Raw genomic sequence first — 19,589 nt, 5'->3', positions numbered from 1 at the left:
GTATGATGGATGGATAGACGTCTAATAAAATAACGAAGACTAGATAGATGAACGATGGATGAATGAACAGATTCTCGAAAAGGTAGAAAAGAATCTAGGTCAAACCAGAAGAAAGTAGAAGGAGGGACAGGATTAAGAACAGGTATCCACGGAACAGAAAACAAATTCGGCCTCGAGAAAAACCCACAAGAATGGATTGTTTGGGGGGAGTTTTTCTTGTGTGTGTGTTTTTTTTTTTTTAAAGATAGAGCTGCAGTTATATTCTGCATGCCCTCAAGTTTTTATTTGTATAAATTAAACTACTTGGTTGTCCACTGGAGACTAGGATTTCAAATCATGAATGTTTTAAAGGTTTTGAAATGAAACTATTCCGAAAGGTTTTCAGGGTTTTCTCCTACTTTTCTTTCACTTCTCATTTGTAGAGATGAGACATGTCTCATGGAAGAGTTTGTTGTCCATTGGTTGTGTTTAAAAAAAAAAAAAATTGGCCCTAACTGGTTTGGCTCAGTGGATAGAGCGTCTGCCTGCGGACTGAAAGGGTCCCGGGTTCGATTCCGGTCAAGGGCATGGACCTGGGTTGCGGGCACGTCCCCAATAGGGAGTGTGCAGGAGGCAGCTGATCGATGTGTCTCTCTCATCGATGTTTCTAGCTCTCTATCCCTCTCCCTTCCTCTCTGTAAAAAATCAATAAAATATATTTAAAATAAATAAAATAAAATGAAGAGATAGAGACCTCATTTTTAGAAAGCAGAAGTCCTGATTTCTAACCACATACATGATTTTTTCACTAAGTTATTCATTCATTCAACAAATTTTAACCGAGGGCCTACTGTGCGAAGAAGGTACTGTTCTAGTCATTCATGGTAAATCTTGCAACCCTTTCATCTGCATTTGCCTCTGGAGAGTCACAGTAATAGATTCACAATCCTCGCAGCATTCAATAAGCATTCAAGAGTTGACGGACAACTGGGTGTGCTTTGCATCTGGACCGTCCACTTTCAATTTACAATAATTAATTTCAGTTGTAATTCCAGCTTGTCCCTGGGAGCATGTCCGTGCAGCATCCTTCTACTCTGCCACCATTTTTAATCCCTGGGGGGAGTTTTGACGGTTGAATAAGACGCATCGGTTCGATGCTGGTGGCACAAGTCTGATAAATGGTGTTCTTGTTGGAGGTATATTCCAAACTCTGAATGATTCCTCGTTCTTAGTGCTTAACTCATAAAACTCATAGAAGCAACCATTGACCCACTGCCTCCTGCACGCCTCCTACTGGGGATGGATGGGTGGATGGATGGATGGATGGATGGATGAATAAATGATGGATGAATATAAGGGTGAATGGATGGATAGATATATGAATGGATGGATGAATAGATGGGTATATGGATGGATGGGTGGATGGATGGATGGATGGATGGATGGATGGATGGATGAATAGATGATGGATGAATATAAGGGTGAATGGATGGATAGATATATGAATGGATGGATGAATAGATGGGTATATGGATGGATGGATGGGTGGATGGATGGATGGATGGATGGATGGATGGATGGATGGATGGATATATGGGTGAATGGATGGATAGATATATGAGTGGATGGATGAATAGATGGGTATATGGATGGATGGATGGATGGATGGATGGATGGATATATCGGTGAATGGATGGATAGATATATGAGTGGATGGATGAATAGATGGGTATATGGATGGATGGATGCATGGATGGATGGATGGATGGATGGATGGATGGATGGATGGATGAATAGATATATGAGTGGACGGATAAATAGATGGGTATATGGATGTATGGATGGATGGATGATGGATGGATGGATGGCTATATGGGTGAATGGATGGATATATATATGAGTGGATGGATGAATAGATGGGTATATGGATGGATGGATGGATGGATGGATGGATGATGGATGGATGGATGGATAGATGAGTGGATGGGTACATGGATGGATGGGTATATGGGTGGATGAATAGATGGATGGATGGATATACGGGTGAATGGATGGATAGTTATATGAGTGGATGGATGGATGGGTGGATGAGTGGGTAAGAACTCTTGACCAGAATTGAGCTCAGAACCCTTCAGTCCACAGGCCAATGCCCTATCCACTGAGCCAAACTGGCTAGGACGCCATTATGATGATGATGACGATGATTAGTCCACGCATGAGGATTCCGAGCGACCTATCCGACAATCGGTTAAAGCGAAATATCCATTTGTGTGGGGGACATGGAACGTTCTAGAACACATGGTTGCACACTAGGACGGACGCATCCTATGCCACTCAAGCATTCACTCCAAAATGTCGAGTCGTGTCTCAACCTTAAAAACGTACAGAGGGGAACCCTAGTCTAATGGATGAGCATCGGCCTGCAGATCAAAGGGTCCCGGGTTCGAGTCCTGATCAAGGGCACGTACCTCGGTGGCAGGCTCCTCCCCGGCCAGGGCCCTGGTCGGGGCGCGTGCAGGAGGCAACCCTTCGATGTGTCTCTCTCACATCGATGTTTCTGTCTCTCCCTCTCTCTCTAAAAATCAATGCGAAAATATCATTGGGTGAGGATTAAAATTTAAAATAAATAAATAAGTAAAAAATTAGAGATGGGCCCTGGCTGGTGTGGCTCAGTGGATAGAGCGTCCGCCTGCAGACTGAAGGGTCCCGGGTTCGATTCCCCATCAAGGCACATGCCCGGGTGGTGGGCTCCATCCCCAATTGGGGGCGTGCGGGAGGCGGCCGGTCCATGATTCTCTCTCTCTCTCATCATGGATGTCTCTCTCTCTCCTTCCCCCTTCCTCTCTGTAATCAATAAAAATATATATATATATATATTTTTTTTTTTTTTAAAAAAAGACACACATCGCAAGCTGCTCGTCCACCAAGCGTAACATCCTTCTAAATAGACACGGCCCACCTGCCGTTGCCATTTCTAAACAATCCATGCAAATCAGAGAGGCAGAAGGGTCAGGCTTGTGCACATGAGGCCCGGGGGCAGCCCCCCTGGGTGCAGCCAGAGACAAACTGGGGGACTGGATTTCCGGTTCACACGGGTCCCAGAATGAGATGCCCGTCCACCCGGTTCCACGCATGCTGGTGGCTCTCCCGGCTGGTGTGGCTCAGTGGTTGAGCGTAGACCTAGGAACCAGGAGGTCATGGTTCGATTCCCGGTCAGGAGGGGACATGCAGGAGGCGGCCGATCCATGATTCTCTCTCAACATGGATGTTTCTCTATCTCCCTCTCCCTTCCTCTCTGAAATCAATCAAAAAATATATTTTTTTAAAAGAGAGATGATGTATGGATAGATAGATGATAGGCAATAAAGGCTGTCCCAAAATTCACGCAAGAAGTAATTTTGGTAGAAAACACAGGTTTATCATTAAAAATTGTAAATTTTTTATTGATTCATAAAGGAGACAGTCTAGGGTTTATGGATGGAACAGCACATCGGGACCATGGCCTCCACGGCTTTGCTGGCACAGACGCAAAGCCGTGGTCTCCATTGGTCTTCCTTGTCCCTGCTCCTGGGCCATCATTGGTCCTTGGTGATGCTGATCGAATGGAAGGGATTGACATCCAAGGGCAACAGACATTAGAATCTGATTCCATAAACCAAGTCAAATCAGGCTTTTATTTTTGTTGTTGTTGTTGTTGTTAATGCTCACGCAGAATTCAAATCTTGCATGAATTTTGGGACATTCTATAGATGAATGGATACGTACATGAATAGGTGGTTGGATGCATAGATTCATATCTGGGTACATGCTTCCATTGTTAGATACACAGATAGATGACAGAAGGAAAGAGACAGACAGACAAAGATGATACACTCTCTGGTGTTTAACTTGGTTTCTCCTCCTCAGCCCGACTGACATCTGGGGCTGGGTGACTCTCTGATGTGGGGGTGCCCTGTGCCCTGTGTAGGATGTTGAGCCGACTCCCTGGTCTCCACTCGCCAAATGGCAGCAGCACCCCTTCCCAGTTGCGACAACCAAAAAGGACTCCAGACATTGCCGAGCGTCCCTGGGAGGCCCCATCATTGACACACCTTGGCTATTCCTCAGCCTGGTTGGACGGCTTTGGCTGCAGCTCATGGGCCGACCACCCAGAGCTTTGAGGAACCCGGGGAGGTCTTGTCATTTTGGGGAAACTCCCAAGAATATTGAGCAGAAAATCAACGTGGGGTGTGTTCGATCCGATCCACCTACACCAGTCCTGGAATTGTTTGTTTTTATAAAAGTGGATATATATTTTTTAATTTTTTAATTTATTTCAAAGAAGAAGAGAGAGGGAGAAAGAGATAGAAACATCAATGATGAGAGAGAATCATTGATCGGCTGCCTCCCGCACGCCCCCTACTGGGGAAGGAACCCGCAACCCGGACATGTGCCCTTGACTGGGAATCGAACCCTGACCTCCTGGTTCCTAGGTCGACGCTCAACCACGGAGCCACACTGGCCGAGCCAGCCCTTGGCTCTTCCCCAAAACCCACAGCGTGTCTGTCTGGGGGCTCCATGATGACGCAGAATCAGGCGCCCACACACCCTGTGGTCCTGGGTGAGGTCAGGGGGCGGGAGGTCAGGACCACAAGAGAGAGAGAGGATCCTGGCGTGCCTTTTCCCTCTGACATATGGGTCTCCACCCTCACCAGCCGTGTCTGTGTGGGTGGCCACGGCCACCCTTTGACCTCACGAGTTAACCTCAATTTCCTCTTCGGTCGAACAAGAACCAGAGGTACTTTCTCTCCCCCTCTTGGTGCCAGGAACGCTCTGCTAATGTAAGTGGGTTCCTGTCCGTCTCCATCTCCACAGGGCCTCGAACCGTGGACAGAGGTGGCGTGGAATAGTAGCACCACCCATGACAAGGTGGGGGGGCCCAGCTGGGCCACTGGGGACCTTCTGCTGGCTCCTCAGCACCTCGAGCCTCAGTTTAGCAATCCATACAATGGGTGGGTCCTGCTCCAGGGCCTTATGTGTGTGCATTTTTTCTTAATATATTTTTACTAGAGGCCCCAGTGCACAAATTTGTGCACCAGTGGGGGAGGGTCCCTCGGCCTGGACTGGGGGAATCGGGCCTATAACGGCTCTCTGACATCCCCCCGACGGGTCCCAGATGGCGAGAGGGCACAGGCCAGGCCGAGGGACCCCACTTGTGCACGATCGGGGCTGGGGAGGGACACGGGATGGCTCCAGGGTGTGTCCAGCCTGTCTCACTCAGACCTGATCGGCCGTCCTGAGCGTCTGGCCCCTGGTGGTCAGTGCACGTCATAGCGATGGGTCTACCACTTGACTGTCTGCCCCCTGGTGGTCAGTGCACGCCATAGCGAGCGGTTGAGCGGCCTTAGCATATCATTAGCATATGACACGTTGATTGGCTGAACGGCCGACTGGTCAACCGCACACTTAGCATAACAGGCTTTTATTGTAGAGGATTGATTTCAGAGAGGAAGGGAGAGGCAGGGGGAGGTAGAAACGTCAATGATGAGAGAGAATCATGGACCGGCTGCCTCCTGCACGCCCCCTACTGGGGATCGAGCCAGCAACCCAGGCCTGTGCCCTTGACCGGAATCGAACCCGGGACCCTTCAGTCCGCAGGCCGACGCTCTATCCACTGAGCCAAACCAGTCAGGGCCAACATTTTTTTAATGTACATTTTTGTCCTTTGCCGTTGAAATCAAATTTAAGGAAACGCTTGAATGTTGGGCCGACAGGAGAAAAAAATAACCCACCCCCAGAGAAAATCTTACTGCGGCCCCATCTCCCCAGGGTCCCGCCAAAACGGGGAACACTCAACTTTTTAATATTCAGCCCAGGTTCCGCAAACCTAGAGGCTCCTGTGTGCCCCTCTAGGGGAAGCTGTGTTGATGGCCCGGGGGGGGGGGCTGGGTGAGGGGAGGGGGGCTGACTCTTAGGGGCCTGAGCTCTATGATGATTCAATCCCTAAGCTAACCTCTTCCTGGAAGTATCATCCAATAATTTTTTTTCATTTTTATTTTAACAGGAAGTTTGTATCTCTTTATATATATATATATGTACTAGTGCCCCGGTGCACAAAATTCGTGCACATTAAAAGAACATTAATAAGAGGAAATATGTTCATATTGCTATCTGTCCTTCCTCTATCATAGAAGTGTCAGAGATGAAAGAAAATTAGTAAAATGTCCATGAAAATCTCCCTCCTGTCAGAGCCCGGGGCTCGCCGCGGGACCCAGAGTCCAGTCCCCACCCACCCGTGTGCGCCTCGAAATCACGTGAGACCCAGACACAGCCGGCCCCACCCCCGTCAAGCGCCGCAGGGTGGGGGTGGGGTGCGGCCTCAGGTCCCCCGGTCCTGGAGCAAGGACACAAGGGCTCGAGGGCGAGATGGCCATTTGCATATTAGCTCTTTATTATATAGGATATGGTATATAGATTATTGATTTCAGAGAGGAAGAGAGAGAGATAGAAGCATCCATGATGAGAGAGAATCATGCATCAGCTGCCTCCTGCACGCCCCGTACTGGGGATCGAGCCCGCAACCCGGGCCTGTGCCCTATTCCGGGTATTGAACCCTGACCTCCTGGCTCCTGGGTGGACGCTCAACCATTGAGCCACACCAGCCGGGCAATAATTTTATTTTTTACTTTTATGTTCAATGACTGTGTCGCCAGGTGTATATTGAATTTAAGGCCCTCAGATCCATCTGTTTTGTTGGTTTGTTTGTTAATTCTCTCCATTGATTTTTAGAAGAGCGAGAGAAAGACAGAGAGAAACATCGATGTGAGAGAGACACATCGATGGGTTGCCTCCTGCACACGCTCCGGGGAGAAGCCCGCAACCAAGGTGCGTGCCCTTGACCAGGAATCGAACCTGGGACCCTTCGTTCTGCAGGGCGACGCTCTATCCACTGAGCCACACCAGCCAGGGCTCCTCAGATCTGTCCTGGTCCCCGTGACCATTGCATCAGAAGGAACCAGGTGGTTACGGAACCGAAACAGGTGTCTACGTTTGAATGCACACTCACACCTGTTTTTGTTCTCCCGACTCCGGTGGTTACAAAGCTTGCAAGCAAAACAGCCCCGCGTAGCTGCAAGGGATGCTGGGACACGAATCCAGGAAACAAAAAGGTAGACAAAGCCCGGCTGGTGTGGCTCAGTGGTTGAGCATCGACCTAGGAGCCAGGAGGTCAGGGTTTGATTCCCGGTCAAGGGCACATGCCCGGGTTGCGGGCTCCATGCCCAGTAGAGAGCGGGCAGGTGGTGGCCGATCCATGATTCTCTCTCCTCATGGATGTTTCTCTTCCTTCCTCTCTGACATCAATAAAAAGATATTAGAAAAAATATATATATTTAAAACATAAATAAAATATCCATACCAAAAAATGCCTTTGCAGCCAATGAATTTGTAAAATTAAAGACACTAGTTAAGAACCAGCATCTGCGATTGAACCACTGCTTATATATACACACACACACACTAGAGGCCCAGTGCACGAAATTTGTGCACTGGTACGGTCCCTAGTGGCTGCCACCTGCTGACTGGGTATTCCCGCCCTCCCCCCGGCTGGCCCTGCCCCCTGGTCGAACTCCCGGATGACCTCCCCGTTGAAGGGACAATGTGCATACCATGCTTTTATTATATAGGATATCAAAGACCAATTTGCTTTGAAATCTGCAGACGGTTCCTGGGGGGGCTTAGAACGATGAACAGGTATCTTCTCATCGTCCTGGAGACCAGGCGTCTGAGATCCAGGGGTCCCCGGGCCATGATCCCTCCTGTCCATCCTGGAGACCGGGTGTCCCAGGGCCCTGCTCCCTCCTGTCAATCCTGGAGACCGGGTGTCCCCAGGGCCCTGCTCCCTCCTGTCGATCCTGGAGACTGGGTGTCCCCAGGGCCATGCTCCCTCCTGTCAATCCTGGAGACTGGGTGTCCCCAGGGCCACACTCCCTCCTGTCGATCCTGGAGACTGGGTGTCCCCAGGGCCATGCTCCCTCCTGTCAATCCTGGAGATCGGGTGTCCCCAGGGCCCTGCTCCCTCCTGTCGATCCTGGAGACTGGGTGTCCCCAGGGCCATGCTCCCTCCTGTCAATCCTGGAGACCGGGTGTCCCCAGGGCCCTGCTCCCTCCTGTCAATCCTGGAGACCGGGTGTCCCAGGGCCAGGCTCCCTCCTGTCAATCCTGGAGACCGGGTGTCCCAGGGCCAGGCTCCCTCCTGTCGATCCTGGAGACTGGGTGTCCCAGGGCCAGGCTCCCTCCTGTCGATCCTGGAGACTGGGTGTCCCAGGGCCAGGCTCCCTCCTGTCAATCCTGGAGACCGGGTGTCCCAGGGCCAGGCTCCCTCCTGTCAATCCTGGAGACCGGGTGTCCCAGGGCCAGGCTCCCTCCTGTCGATCCTGGAGACTGGGTGTCCCCAGGGCCACACTCCCTCCTGTCGATCCTGGAGACCGGGTGTCCCAGGGCCCTGCTCCCTCCTGTCGATCCTGGAGACCGGGTGTCCCCAGGGCCACACTCCCTCCTGTCGATCCTGGAGACGGGGTGTCCCCAGGGCCCTGCTTCCTCCTGTCCATCCTGGAGACTGGGTGTCCCCAGGGCCCTGCTCCCTCCTGTCCATCCTGGAGACCGGGTGTCCCAGGACCCTGCTCCCTCCTGTCCATCCTGGAGACCGGGTGTCCCAGGGCCCTGCTCCCTCCTGTCCATCCTGGAGACCGGGTGTCCCAGGGCCCTGCTCCCTCCTGTCCATCCTGGAGACCGGGTGTCCCAGGGCCCTGCTCCCTCCTGTCGATCCTGGAGACCGGGTGTCCCCAGGGCCACACTCCCTCCTGTCGATCCTGGAGACCGGGTGTCCCAGGGCCCTGCTCCCTCCGAAGGCTCCAGGGAGGGTCCCTCTTGCCTCCCCCAGCTCCTGGGGCTCCAGGCCTCCCCCCCCTCCCTCCTCAGCCTCCCTCTGTCTCCATGTGGCTTCTCCTCTGTGTGTGCGTCCCCTCTTCTGTGTCCGACAAGGACCCTGTCCCTGGAGGGAGGCCCCCCCCTGACCCAGGACGGCCTCGGCTCCGAGCCTTCCCCCCATCCCGTCTGCAAAGACCCTGTTCCCATAGGAGGTCCCGTTCCCAGGTTCTGGGGGTCAGGACGGGGGCGTCTGTGTGTGTGTTTTTTTTGGGGGGTGGGGGGGACACCATTCAGCCGTCCACCCCTGTGGGAATCAACTCATCAGGGTTTGCAGGTGGAGATTGTCCCTGTGGCCTCACTTCTATGGGGGTGTCTCACAGACAGAATGCAGATCGGGGGCCCCCAGGGTGTGTGTGGGGGCTGGCAGTCACGGGGACCCACAAAAGGGGCATTTGGGGGTAGCGGTCAGGGTCCCCCAGAGAGGGAACCGAAAGAGGAACCAGCCACGAATGGAGCTCGACCCTCCGTCGCCAACCCCAACCCCGTGTCAGACCTGGGGGAGGGCCTGGGAGATTTGAATAAGGGTCCACGCGTTTCGTATCGTCTTTGCACACCTTACGCTCCCTGGCCTGGCCGGGCCCACAAGCAGCTGCCGGTGGATGACTTGATCTCGAAATAGAAACATGAAATCGAGCCCAGGGCGGCGAGGCTCAGGGGTTGAGCGTCCACCTAGGAACCAGGAGGTCAGGGTTCGAGTCCCGGTCAAGGGGACAGGCCCGGGTTGTAAGCCCGATCCCCAGTAGGGGGCGTGCAAGAGGCGGCCGGTCCGTGATTCTCTCTCATCATGGATGTTTCTCTCTCCCTCTCTCTCTCTCCCTTTCTCTCTGAAATCAATATATATATACATACTAGAGGCCCGGTGCACAAAATCCGTGCACAGAAGAGGAGGGTCCCTCAGCCCAGCTTGCACCCTCTCCCAATCCAGGACAGCTGGCCCCTAAGCACTCGCCTGCCTGCCTGATCGCCCCTAACCACTCTGCCTGCCTGATCGCCCCTAACCACCTCTGCCTGTCTGATCGCCCCTAACCACCTCTGCCTGTCTGATCACCCCTAACCACTCTGCCTGCCTGATCGCCCCTAACCACTCTGCCTGTCTGATCGCCCCTAACCACTCTGCCTGCCTGATCGCCCCTAACCACTCTGCCTGCCTGATCGCCCCTAACCACTCTGCCTGCCTGATCGCCCCTAACCACTCTGCCTGTCTGATCACCCCTAACCACCTCTGCCTGCCTGATCGCCCCTAACCACTCTGCCTGTCTGATCACCCCTAACCACTCTGCCTGCCTGATCGCCCCTAACCACCTCTGCCTGCCTGATCGCCCCTAACCACTCTGCCTGCCTGATCGCCCCTAACCACTCTTCCTGTCTGATCGCCCCTAACCACCTCTGCCTGCCTGATCACCCCTAACCACTCGCCTGCCTGCCTGATCGCCCCTAACCACTCTGCCTGTCTGATCGCCCCTAACCACCTCTGCCTGCCTGATCGCCCCTAACCACTCTGCCTGCCTGATCGCCCCTAACCACCTCTGCCTGTCTGATCACCCCTAACCACTCTGCCTGTCTGATCACCCCTAACCACCTCTGCCTGTCTGATCACCCCTAACCACCTCTGCCTGCCTGATCGCCCCTAACCACCTCTGCCTGCCTGATCACCCCTAACCACTCGCCTGCCTGCCTGATCGCCCCTAGCCACCTCTGCCTGCATGATCGCCCCTAACCCCTCTGCCTGTCTGATCACCCCTAACCACCTCTGCCTGCCTGATCGCCCCTAACCACTCTGCCTGCCTGATCGCCCCTAACCACCTCTGCCTGTCTGATCACCCCTAACCACTCTGCCTGTCTGATCACCCCTAACCACCTCTGCCTGTCTGATCACCCCTAACCACCTCTGCCTGCCTGATCGCCCCTAACCACCTCTGCCTGCCTGATCACCCCTAACCACTCGCCTGCCTGCCTGATCGCCCCTAGCCACCTCTGCCTGCATGATCGCCCCTAACCCCTCTGCCTGTCTGATCACCCCTAACCACCTCTGCCTGTCTGATCACCCCTAACCACCTCTGCCTGCCTGATCGCCCCTAACCACCTCTGCCTGCCTGATCGCCCCTAACCACCTCTGCCTGCCTGATCGCCCCTAACCACTCTGCCTGTCTGATCACCCCTAACCACCTCTGCCTGCGTGATCGCCCCTAACCACCTCTGCCTGTCTGATCGCCCCTAACCACCTCTGCCTGCCTGATCGCCCCTAACCACTCTGCCTCCCTGATCGCCCCTAACCCCTCTGCCTGCCTGATCGCCCCTAACCACTCTGCCTCCCTGATCGCCCCTAACCACTCTGCCTCCCTGATCTCCCCTAACCACTCTGCCTCCCTGATCTCCCCTAACCACCTCTGCCTGCCTGATCGCCCCTAACCACCTCTGCCTGCCTGATCGCCCCTAACCACCTCTGCCTGCATGATCGCCCCTAACCACCTCTGCCTGTCTGATCGCCCCTAACCCCTCTGCCTGCCTGATCGCCCCTAACCACCTCTGCCTGCCTGATCACCCCTAACCCCTCTGCCTGCCTGATCACCCCTAACCACCTCTGCCTGCCTGATCGCCCCTAACCACCTCTGCCTGCCTGATCACCCCTAACCACCTCTGCCTGCCTGATCGCCCCTAACCACCTCTGCCTGCCTGATCGCCCCTAACCACTCTGCCTGTCTGATCGCCCCTAACCCCTCTGCCTGCCTGCTTGATCGCCCCTAACCCCTCTGCCTGCCTGCCTGATCGCCCCTAACCCCTCTGCCTGCCTGCTTGATCGCCCCTAACCCCTCTGCCTGTCTGATCGCCCCTAACCCCTCTGCCTGCCTGATCGCCCCTAACCACTCTGCCTGTCTGATCGCCCCTAACCACTCTGCCTCCCTGATCGCCCCTAACCCCTCTGCCTGTCTGATCGCCCCTAACCACCTCTGCCTGCCTGATCACCCCTAACCACTCTGCCTCCCTGATCGCCCCTAACCCCTCTGCCTGCCTGATCGCCCCTAACCACTCTGCCTCCCTGATCGCCCCTAACCACTCTGCCTCCCTGATCGCCCCTAACCACTCTGCCTCCCTGATCTCCCCTAACCACTCTGCCTCGGCCCCCGCTGCTGCAGCTTCATCCGGAAGGACGTCTGGAATGCTGTCCGGAAGTTCATTCAGCTTCCCGGTCTAATTATCACATTACCCTTTCATTATTATAGACTAGTGACCCCGGTGCACGAAATCCGCGCACTGAGGGCGGGAGTCCCCCAGCCTGGCCTGTGCCCTGTCCCAGTGCGGGAGCTCCACAATCCATCACCCCAAAGAGGTGGGCCTCGCGCACCCATCGGGGGGCTCCTCGCTGGATCGCCCCAAAGCCATAGGCCGGAGCCCGGGGTCCCGCCTTCACTCCGCACAAGTCCCCGCCCACCCACGCCTGCTGTGCACGCAGGCTTCTGCTGATTGGTCGTTACGCGTGAGGGTGTCCTGTCCATTTGCATATTACCCTTTTATAAGTAGAGATATAAAGGGCGTCCCAAAATTCACGCAAGAAGTCATTTTGATAGAAAACACAGGTTTATCATGAAAAATTGTAAATTTTTTATTGATTCATAAAGGAGACAGTCTAGGGTTTATGAACGGAATAGCCCATAGGGTCCATGGCCTCCCCGGCTCTGCTGGCACAGACGCAAATCCACGGTCTCCATTGGTCTTCCTTGTCCATGCTCCTGGGCCATCATTGGTACCTGGTGATGCTGATCGAATCGAAGGGATTGAGCCCTGACCGGTGTGGCTCAGTGGATAGAGCATCGGCCTGCAGACTCAAGGGTCCCGGGTTCAATTCCAGGCAAGGGCATGGACCTTGGTTGCGGACACATCCCCAGTGGGGGGCGTGCAGGAGGCAGCTGATCGATGTGTCTCTCTCATCGATGTTTCTAACTCTCAATCCGTCTCCCTTCCTCTCTGTAAAAAATCAATAAAATATATTTTTTTTAAGAAATTGAAGGGATTGACATCCAAGGGCAACAGATATTAGAATCTGATTCAATAAATGGAGTCAAATCAGGCTTTTATCTTTTGTTCTTGCTGTTCATGCTCATGCAGAATTCAAACCTTGCGTGAATTTAGGGACGCCCTTTATATATATTTATATATTTAAAGTCATTAATTAAAAAGCAAACAGGAAAAGGTCAGGGTTGAAAATCCCCACTGTCCTCTGGACACAGTTCCTGGGGCGACGCCTGGGACACTTCCCTCCTTGTCACCCAGGCGGGCGGGTGACTGGCTCGCCCCGGCAGCGAGGGAATCTCCGGTTTTAGCCCCGAAAGTCCCTTCTCCTCGGAAGTCCCCACGAATCCCGGGCAGCTGGTGGCCACCCCTGAGAGTCAGCTGCCCCTGCCTGGGCGGGCGAGTCCTCAAATGTCACGGGGGCCCCGGCTGGTGTGGCTCAGTGGATAGAGCGTCTGCCTGCGGACTGAAGGGTCCCGGGTTCGATTCCTGGTCAAGGGCATGGACCTGGGTTGTGGGCACATCCCCAGTGGGGGGCTTGCAGGAGGCAGCTGATCGATGTGTCTCTCTCATCGATGTTTCTAACTCTCCCTTCCTCTCTGTAAAAAGTCAATAAAATATATTTAAAAAAATTCATTTCACCATTTCATCCTAAACTAACACTCAGGAATTATAGATAAATAGATAGATAGATAGATAGATAGATAGATAGATAGATAGAGATAGATAGAGATAGATAGAGATAGATAGAGATAGATAGAGATATAGATAGGCATAGATAGATAGATAGATAGATAGAGATATAGATAGATAGATAGATAGATAGATAGATAGATAGAGATAGATAGAGATATAGATAGATAGATTGGTAGATAGATAGATAGATAGATAGAGATATAGATAGATAGATAGATAGATAGATAGATAGATAGAGATAGATAGAGATATAGATAGATAGGTAGATAGATAGATAGATAGATAGAGATATAGATAGATAGATAGATAGATAGATAGAGATAGAGATATAGATAGATAGAGATAGATAGATAGAGATATAGATAGATAGATAGATATAGATATAATATATATATATATATGAAATTCATGTTTTAATAACGTCTGTTATTTTTATTACTAGAGGCCCGGTGCACGAATTCGTGCACCAGTGGGGTCCCTCGGCCTGGCCTGTGGGATCGGGCCAAAACCAGCTCTCCGACGTCCCCCAAGGGGTCCCGGTCGACCGTATGCCCCCTGGTGTTCAGTGCACGTCATAGCAATTGGTCTACCAGTCGACTGTCTGCCCCCTGGTGGTCAGTGCACGTCATAGCGACTGTTTGAATGATGGAATGGTGGGAGGGACAATTAGCATATTAGGCTTTTATATATATAGACAAGACCAGCAATGGCGAACATTTTGAGCTCGGGCGTGCCAGCACTTTGAAAAACCCTCACTTAACTCTGGTGCTGTGTCACCTATAGAAATGTTGGGATCTTTGCAACCACAGTCAGACAAAGACGTATATGTTTGATATTTATTTTATATATTGAAATGCCATTGAACAGAGAAAAATCAACCCAAAACAATGAGTTCGCGTGTCGCCTCTGAAACGCGTGTCATAGGCTCGCCATCACTGGACTAGAGGCACAGTGCACGAAATTTCATGCGCTGGGCAGGGGCGGGGGGTGTCCCTCAGACAAGCCTGCACCCTCTCTTAGGCCGGGACCCCCTCGCTCTTGACCGCCTGCCTGCAGCAGAGGCAGGAGAGCCATGAGCCTGGCTTCTGGCTGAGCAGCATTCCCCCTGCATTGAACGTCTGCACCCTGGTGGTCAGTGCACGTCACAGCGACTGGTCGACCAGTTGACTGTCTGCCCCTGGTGGTCAGTGAATGTCATAGCGACTGGTCGACCCGTCGACTGTCTGCCCCCTGGTGGTCAGTGCACGTCACAGCGACTGGTCGACCCGTCGACTGTCTGCCCCCTGGTGGTCAGTGCACGTCATAGCGACTGGTCGACCAGTTGACTGTCTGCCCCTGGTGGTCAGTGCATGTCATAGCGACTGGTCGACCCGTCGACTGTCTGCCCCCTGGTGGTCAGTGCACATCATAGCGACTGGTCGACCCGTCGACTGTCTGCCCCCTGGTGGTCAGTGCACGTCATAGTGACTGGTCGACCCGTCGACTGTCTGCCCCCTGGTGGTCAGTGCACGTCATAGCGACTGGTCGACCAGTCGACTGTCTGCCCCCTGGTGGTCAGTGCACGTCATAGTGACTGGTCGACCAGTCGACTGTCTGCCCCTGGTGGTCAGTGCACGTCACAGCGTCGGGTTGACCAGTCGACTGTCTGCCCCTGGTGGTCAGTGCACGTCACAGCGACTGGTCGACCAGTCGACTGTCTGCCCCCTAGTGGTCAGTGCACGTCATAGCGACTGGTCGACCAGTTGACTGTCTGCCCCCTGGTGGCCAGTGTATGTCATAGCGACCGGTCATTTCACGGTTCCGTTGATTTGCATATTAGCCTTTTATTGTATAGGATTTTTTGTAAATAACATCTTTTAAAAGAATATATTTTAAGCCCTCGCCCGATTGGCTCAGGGCATAGAGCGTCGGCCTGCAGACTGAAGGGTCCCGGGTTCGATTCCCACTCAAGGCCACATGCCCGGGTTGCGGGCTCGATCCCCAGTCAGGGGCGCGCAGGAGGCGGCCGATGCATGATTCTCTCTCGTCATGGACGTTTCTCTCTCCCTCTCCCTCCTTCTCAAATCAATAAAAATCTATATTTTTTTTAAAAAAAAAAAAAGAAAAGAATTTCTCTTGAAAACATGTGCGCCCTCCGTGACCTTCTGTGGCCCCGGGGGACCCATCTTGAAAATGGGGAACTTGGTGGCAGTGGGGGATCCATTGGGGAAAAAAGGCAGCATATGTAAAACTTTAGACAATTAAAAAAAAATACAAAAAAAGAAAAAGAGGAACTCGTCCCTCATCCACTGCGGTTCTGGGTTTTGTAACCTTTGTGCCTGTAACTCAACCTACGGGTGACAGTTTGCCGTTATCAGCCACCCACCGGGTCCCTGGAGGGTTGGGGACCGTGGGGTTCGCATGTGCGATTGGGGGGCAGACGGAAGGGGGGCGTCCTCACGAGACCTGGGAGCTGGCTTTCGCGGCTCTGTTGTTGTCGGTAGCTTTGTCCAAAGGCTGCCACCCTTCTGGTCCCTGCTGCCCGGCTTCCACTAGCTCCACGGGGACAGCTCACCCAGGACCCCAACTGTAAGTCTGGGCAAATGGGAGGCCCCCTCAGCCCATGGTCTCTTGGGGGATAAGGCCAACCCAGGCGAGACACGTGTGTGCCTGGTAAAGACGCTGTTAAGCCATAGCTGGTGTGGCTCAGTGGTTGAGCATCAACCTAGGAACCAGGAGGTCAGGGTTCGATTCCTGGGGTTGTGGGCTCCATCCCCAGTAGGGGGCGTGCAGGAGGCAGCCGATCCATGATTCTCTCTCATCATGGATGTTTCCTTTTTTAAAAGAAATGTATATTTGTATGGATTTCAGAGAGGAAGAGAGAGAGAGAGAGAGATAAACATCCATGATGAGAGAGAATCATGGACCGGCCGCCTCCTGCACGCCCCCCACTGGGGATGGAGCCCCCAACCCAGGCCTGTGCCCTTGAGCGGGAATCGAACCCGGGACCTCCTGGTTCATAGGTTGAGGCCCAACCACTAGGCCAGACAGGTGAGGGCAGGTTAATTGTTCCATTCATCTGTCTAGGCCGTCTGTCATCTGTCCTTCCATCCTGTCTGTCATCTATCGTCTATCTATGCGTCCATGTATCTTATCTGTCCGTCTGTCTGTGCATCCATCCGTCCATCCATCATGCATCTAACTATACCTGCTATCTATCTATCTATCTATCTATCTATCTATCTATCTATCATCTATCATCTATTTCTATCATCTCTCTACTTATCTACCTATCTACCTATCTATCATCTATCTCTGTCATCTATCTAGCTGTCTTTCGATCTCTATCACTTATCTATCATCTATTTATCTATCATCTATCTATTATCTATCTATCTATCTCTATCATCTATCTATCAATTTATCTATCATCTATCTATCTCTATTTTCTATCTATCTATCTATCTATCTATCTATCTATCTATCTATCTATCACCTACCCCTCAGGCATTTATTTGTCTACTAGAGGCCTGGTGCACGAATTTGTGTACAGGTGGGGTCTGGCCAGCCCGCCCCAATTGGGCCAGGATGGCCAGGGGGCGGGGCTGCAGGTGGTTGGTTGGCCAGCCAGCCCGCCCGCCCCCTGGTCAAACTCCCGGTCAAGAGAACAATTTGCATATTATCCTTTTATTCTATAGGATCATTTCTATCATCTGTCTTCTATCATTTATTTCTGTATCTATCATGTGTTTATCTGTGTATCTATCTTTCCATCTAACCTCTCTCATTTCTATCTGTATCTTACCTATCGATTCATCCATTCTTTCCTTCCTCGTATCTATCTATCTATCTATCTATCTATCTATCTATCTATCTATCTATCATCTATCTATCTATCTTCTATATCTATCTATGTATCTATCTTCTCTATCTATCTATCTATCTATCTATCTATCTATCTATGTATCTATGTACCTATGTATCTATCTTCTATATCTATCTATCTTCTATATCTATCTATCTATCTATCTATCTATCTATCTATCTATCATCTATTTATGTATCTATCTTCTATATCTATCTATCTATCTATCTATCATCTATCTATCTATCTATCTATCTATCTATCTATCTATCTATCTATCATTGTACCTATGTATCTATCTTCTATATCTATCTATCTATCTATCTATCTATCTATCTATCTATCTATCTATCATTGTACCTATGTATCTATCTTCTATATCTATCTATCTATCTATCTATCTATCTATCTATCTATCTATCATCTATCTATGTATCTATCTTCTCTATCTATCTATCTATCTATCTATCTATCTATCAATCTATCTATCTATCTATCATCTATCTATGTATCTATCTTCTCTATCTATCTATCTATCTATCTATCTATCATCTATCTATGTATCTATCTTCTCTATCTATCTATCTATCTATCTATCTATCATCTATCTATGTATCTATCTTCTCTATCTATCTATCTATCTATCTATCTATCATCTATCTATCTATCTATCTATCTATCTATCATCTATCTATGTATCTATCTTCTATATCTATCTATCTATCTATCTATCTATCTATCTATCTATCTATCTATCATCTATCTATGTATCTATCTTCTCTATCTATCTATCTATCTATCTATCTATCATCTATCTATGTATCTATCTTCTCTATCTATCTATCTATCTATCTATCTATCTATCTATCATCTATCTATGTATCTATCTTCTCTATCTATCTATCTATCTATCTATCTATCTATCTATCATCTATCTATGTATCTATCTTCTCTATCTATCTATCTATCTATCTATCTATCTATCATCTATCTATGTATCTATCTTCTCTATCTATCTATCTATCTATCTATCATCTATCTATGTATCTATCTTCTCTATCTATCTATCTATCTATCTATCTATCTATCTATCATCTATCTATGTATCTATCTTCTCTATCTATCTATCTATCTATCTATCATCTATCTATGTATCTATCTTGTCTATCTATCTATCTATCTATCATCTATCTATGTATCTATCTTGTCTATCTATCTATCTATCTATCTATCTATCTATCTATCTATCATCTATCTATGTATCTATCTTCTCTATCTATCTATCTATCTATCTATCATCTATCTATGTATCTATCTTCTCTATCTATCTATCTATCTATCTATCTATCTATCTATCATCTATCTATGTATCTATCTTCTCTATCTATCTATCTATCTATCATCTATCTATGTATCTATCTTCTCTATCTATCTATCTATCTATCTATCTATCTATCTATCATCTATCTATCGTGTATTTATCTGTCTGTCTTTCTATTGACTTATGCGTGTATGTATGTCTTTTCTCTCTCTCTCTCTTTCTCTCTCTCTCTCTCTCTCTCTCTCTCTCTCTCTCTCCCCCCCCCTTCTGTCTCCCCTCCCTCCCCCCTCCACACCCCCATCTGTTAACCAAATCTCTCCAACTATGAGCCCGACAGGCGTCCTGTCTCGCCCCTGGTCCAAGTGCCTGAACCCCACAGAACACGCTCTCCTTGCAAAGTCCCACCTCCCCTGCCGGCCCCCCTCCATCTGGCCCCCACTCCCTGTTTGGTGGGGGTTGGCCCTGTCCCTGCAGCTTGGCTCCCGGTGATAAACGCATCCGCCCCGAGTGGCTTCCTGCCTCGCTCGCCTGGAGGAGGCCCGCTCTGCACCTGCGACTCAGGGGCCGGGGCTGAGAGGGGGGGTGCGAGCTGTGTGTGTGTGTGTCTGGGAGGGTAATTTGGGGGGCAGGGGGAGGCGTGCAGACCCAGAAAACAGCCCGGGCCTGGCAGACAGAAAGCAACACTCGCCCTGGCCGGTGTTGCTCAGTGGGTAGAGCGTCGGCCTGAGGGCTGAAGGGTCCCGGGTTCGATTCCTGGCCAAGGGCACAGGCCTG

Source organism: Myotis nattereri (assembly GCF_964212035.1).
Source record: "Myotis nattereri genome assembly, chromosome: X".
Lineage (NCBI taxonomy): Eukaryota > Metazoa > Chordata > Mammalia > Chiroptera > Vespertilionidae > Myotis > Myotis nattereri.
This window is presented reverse-complemented; position numbering follows the sequence as displayed.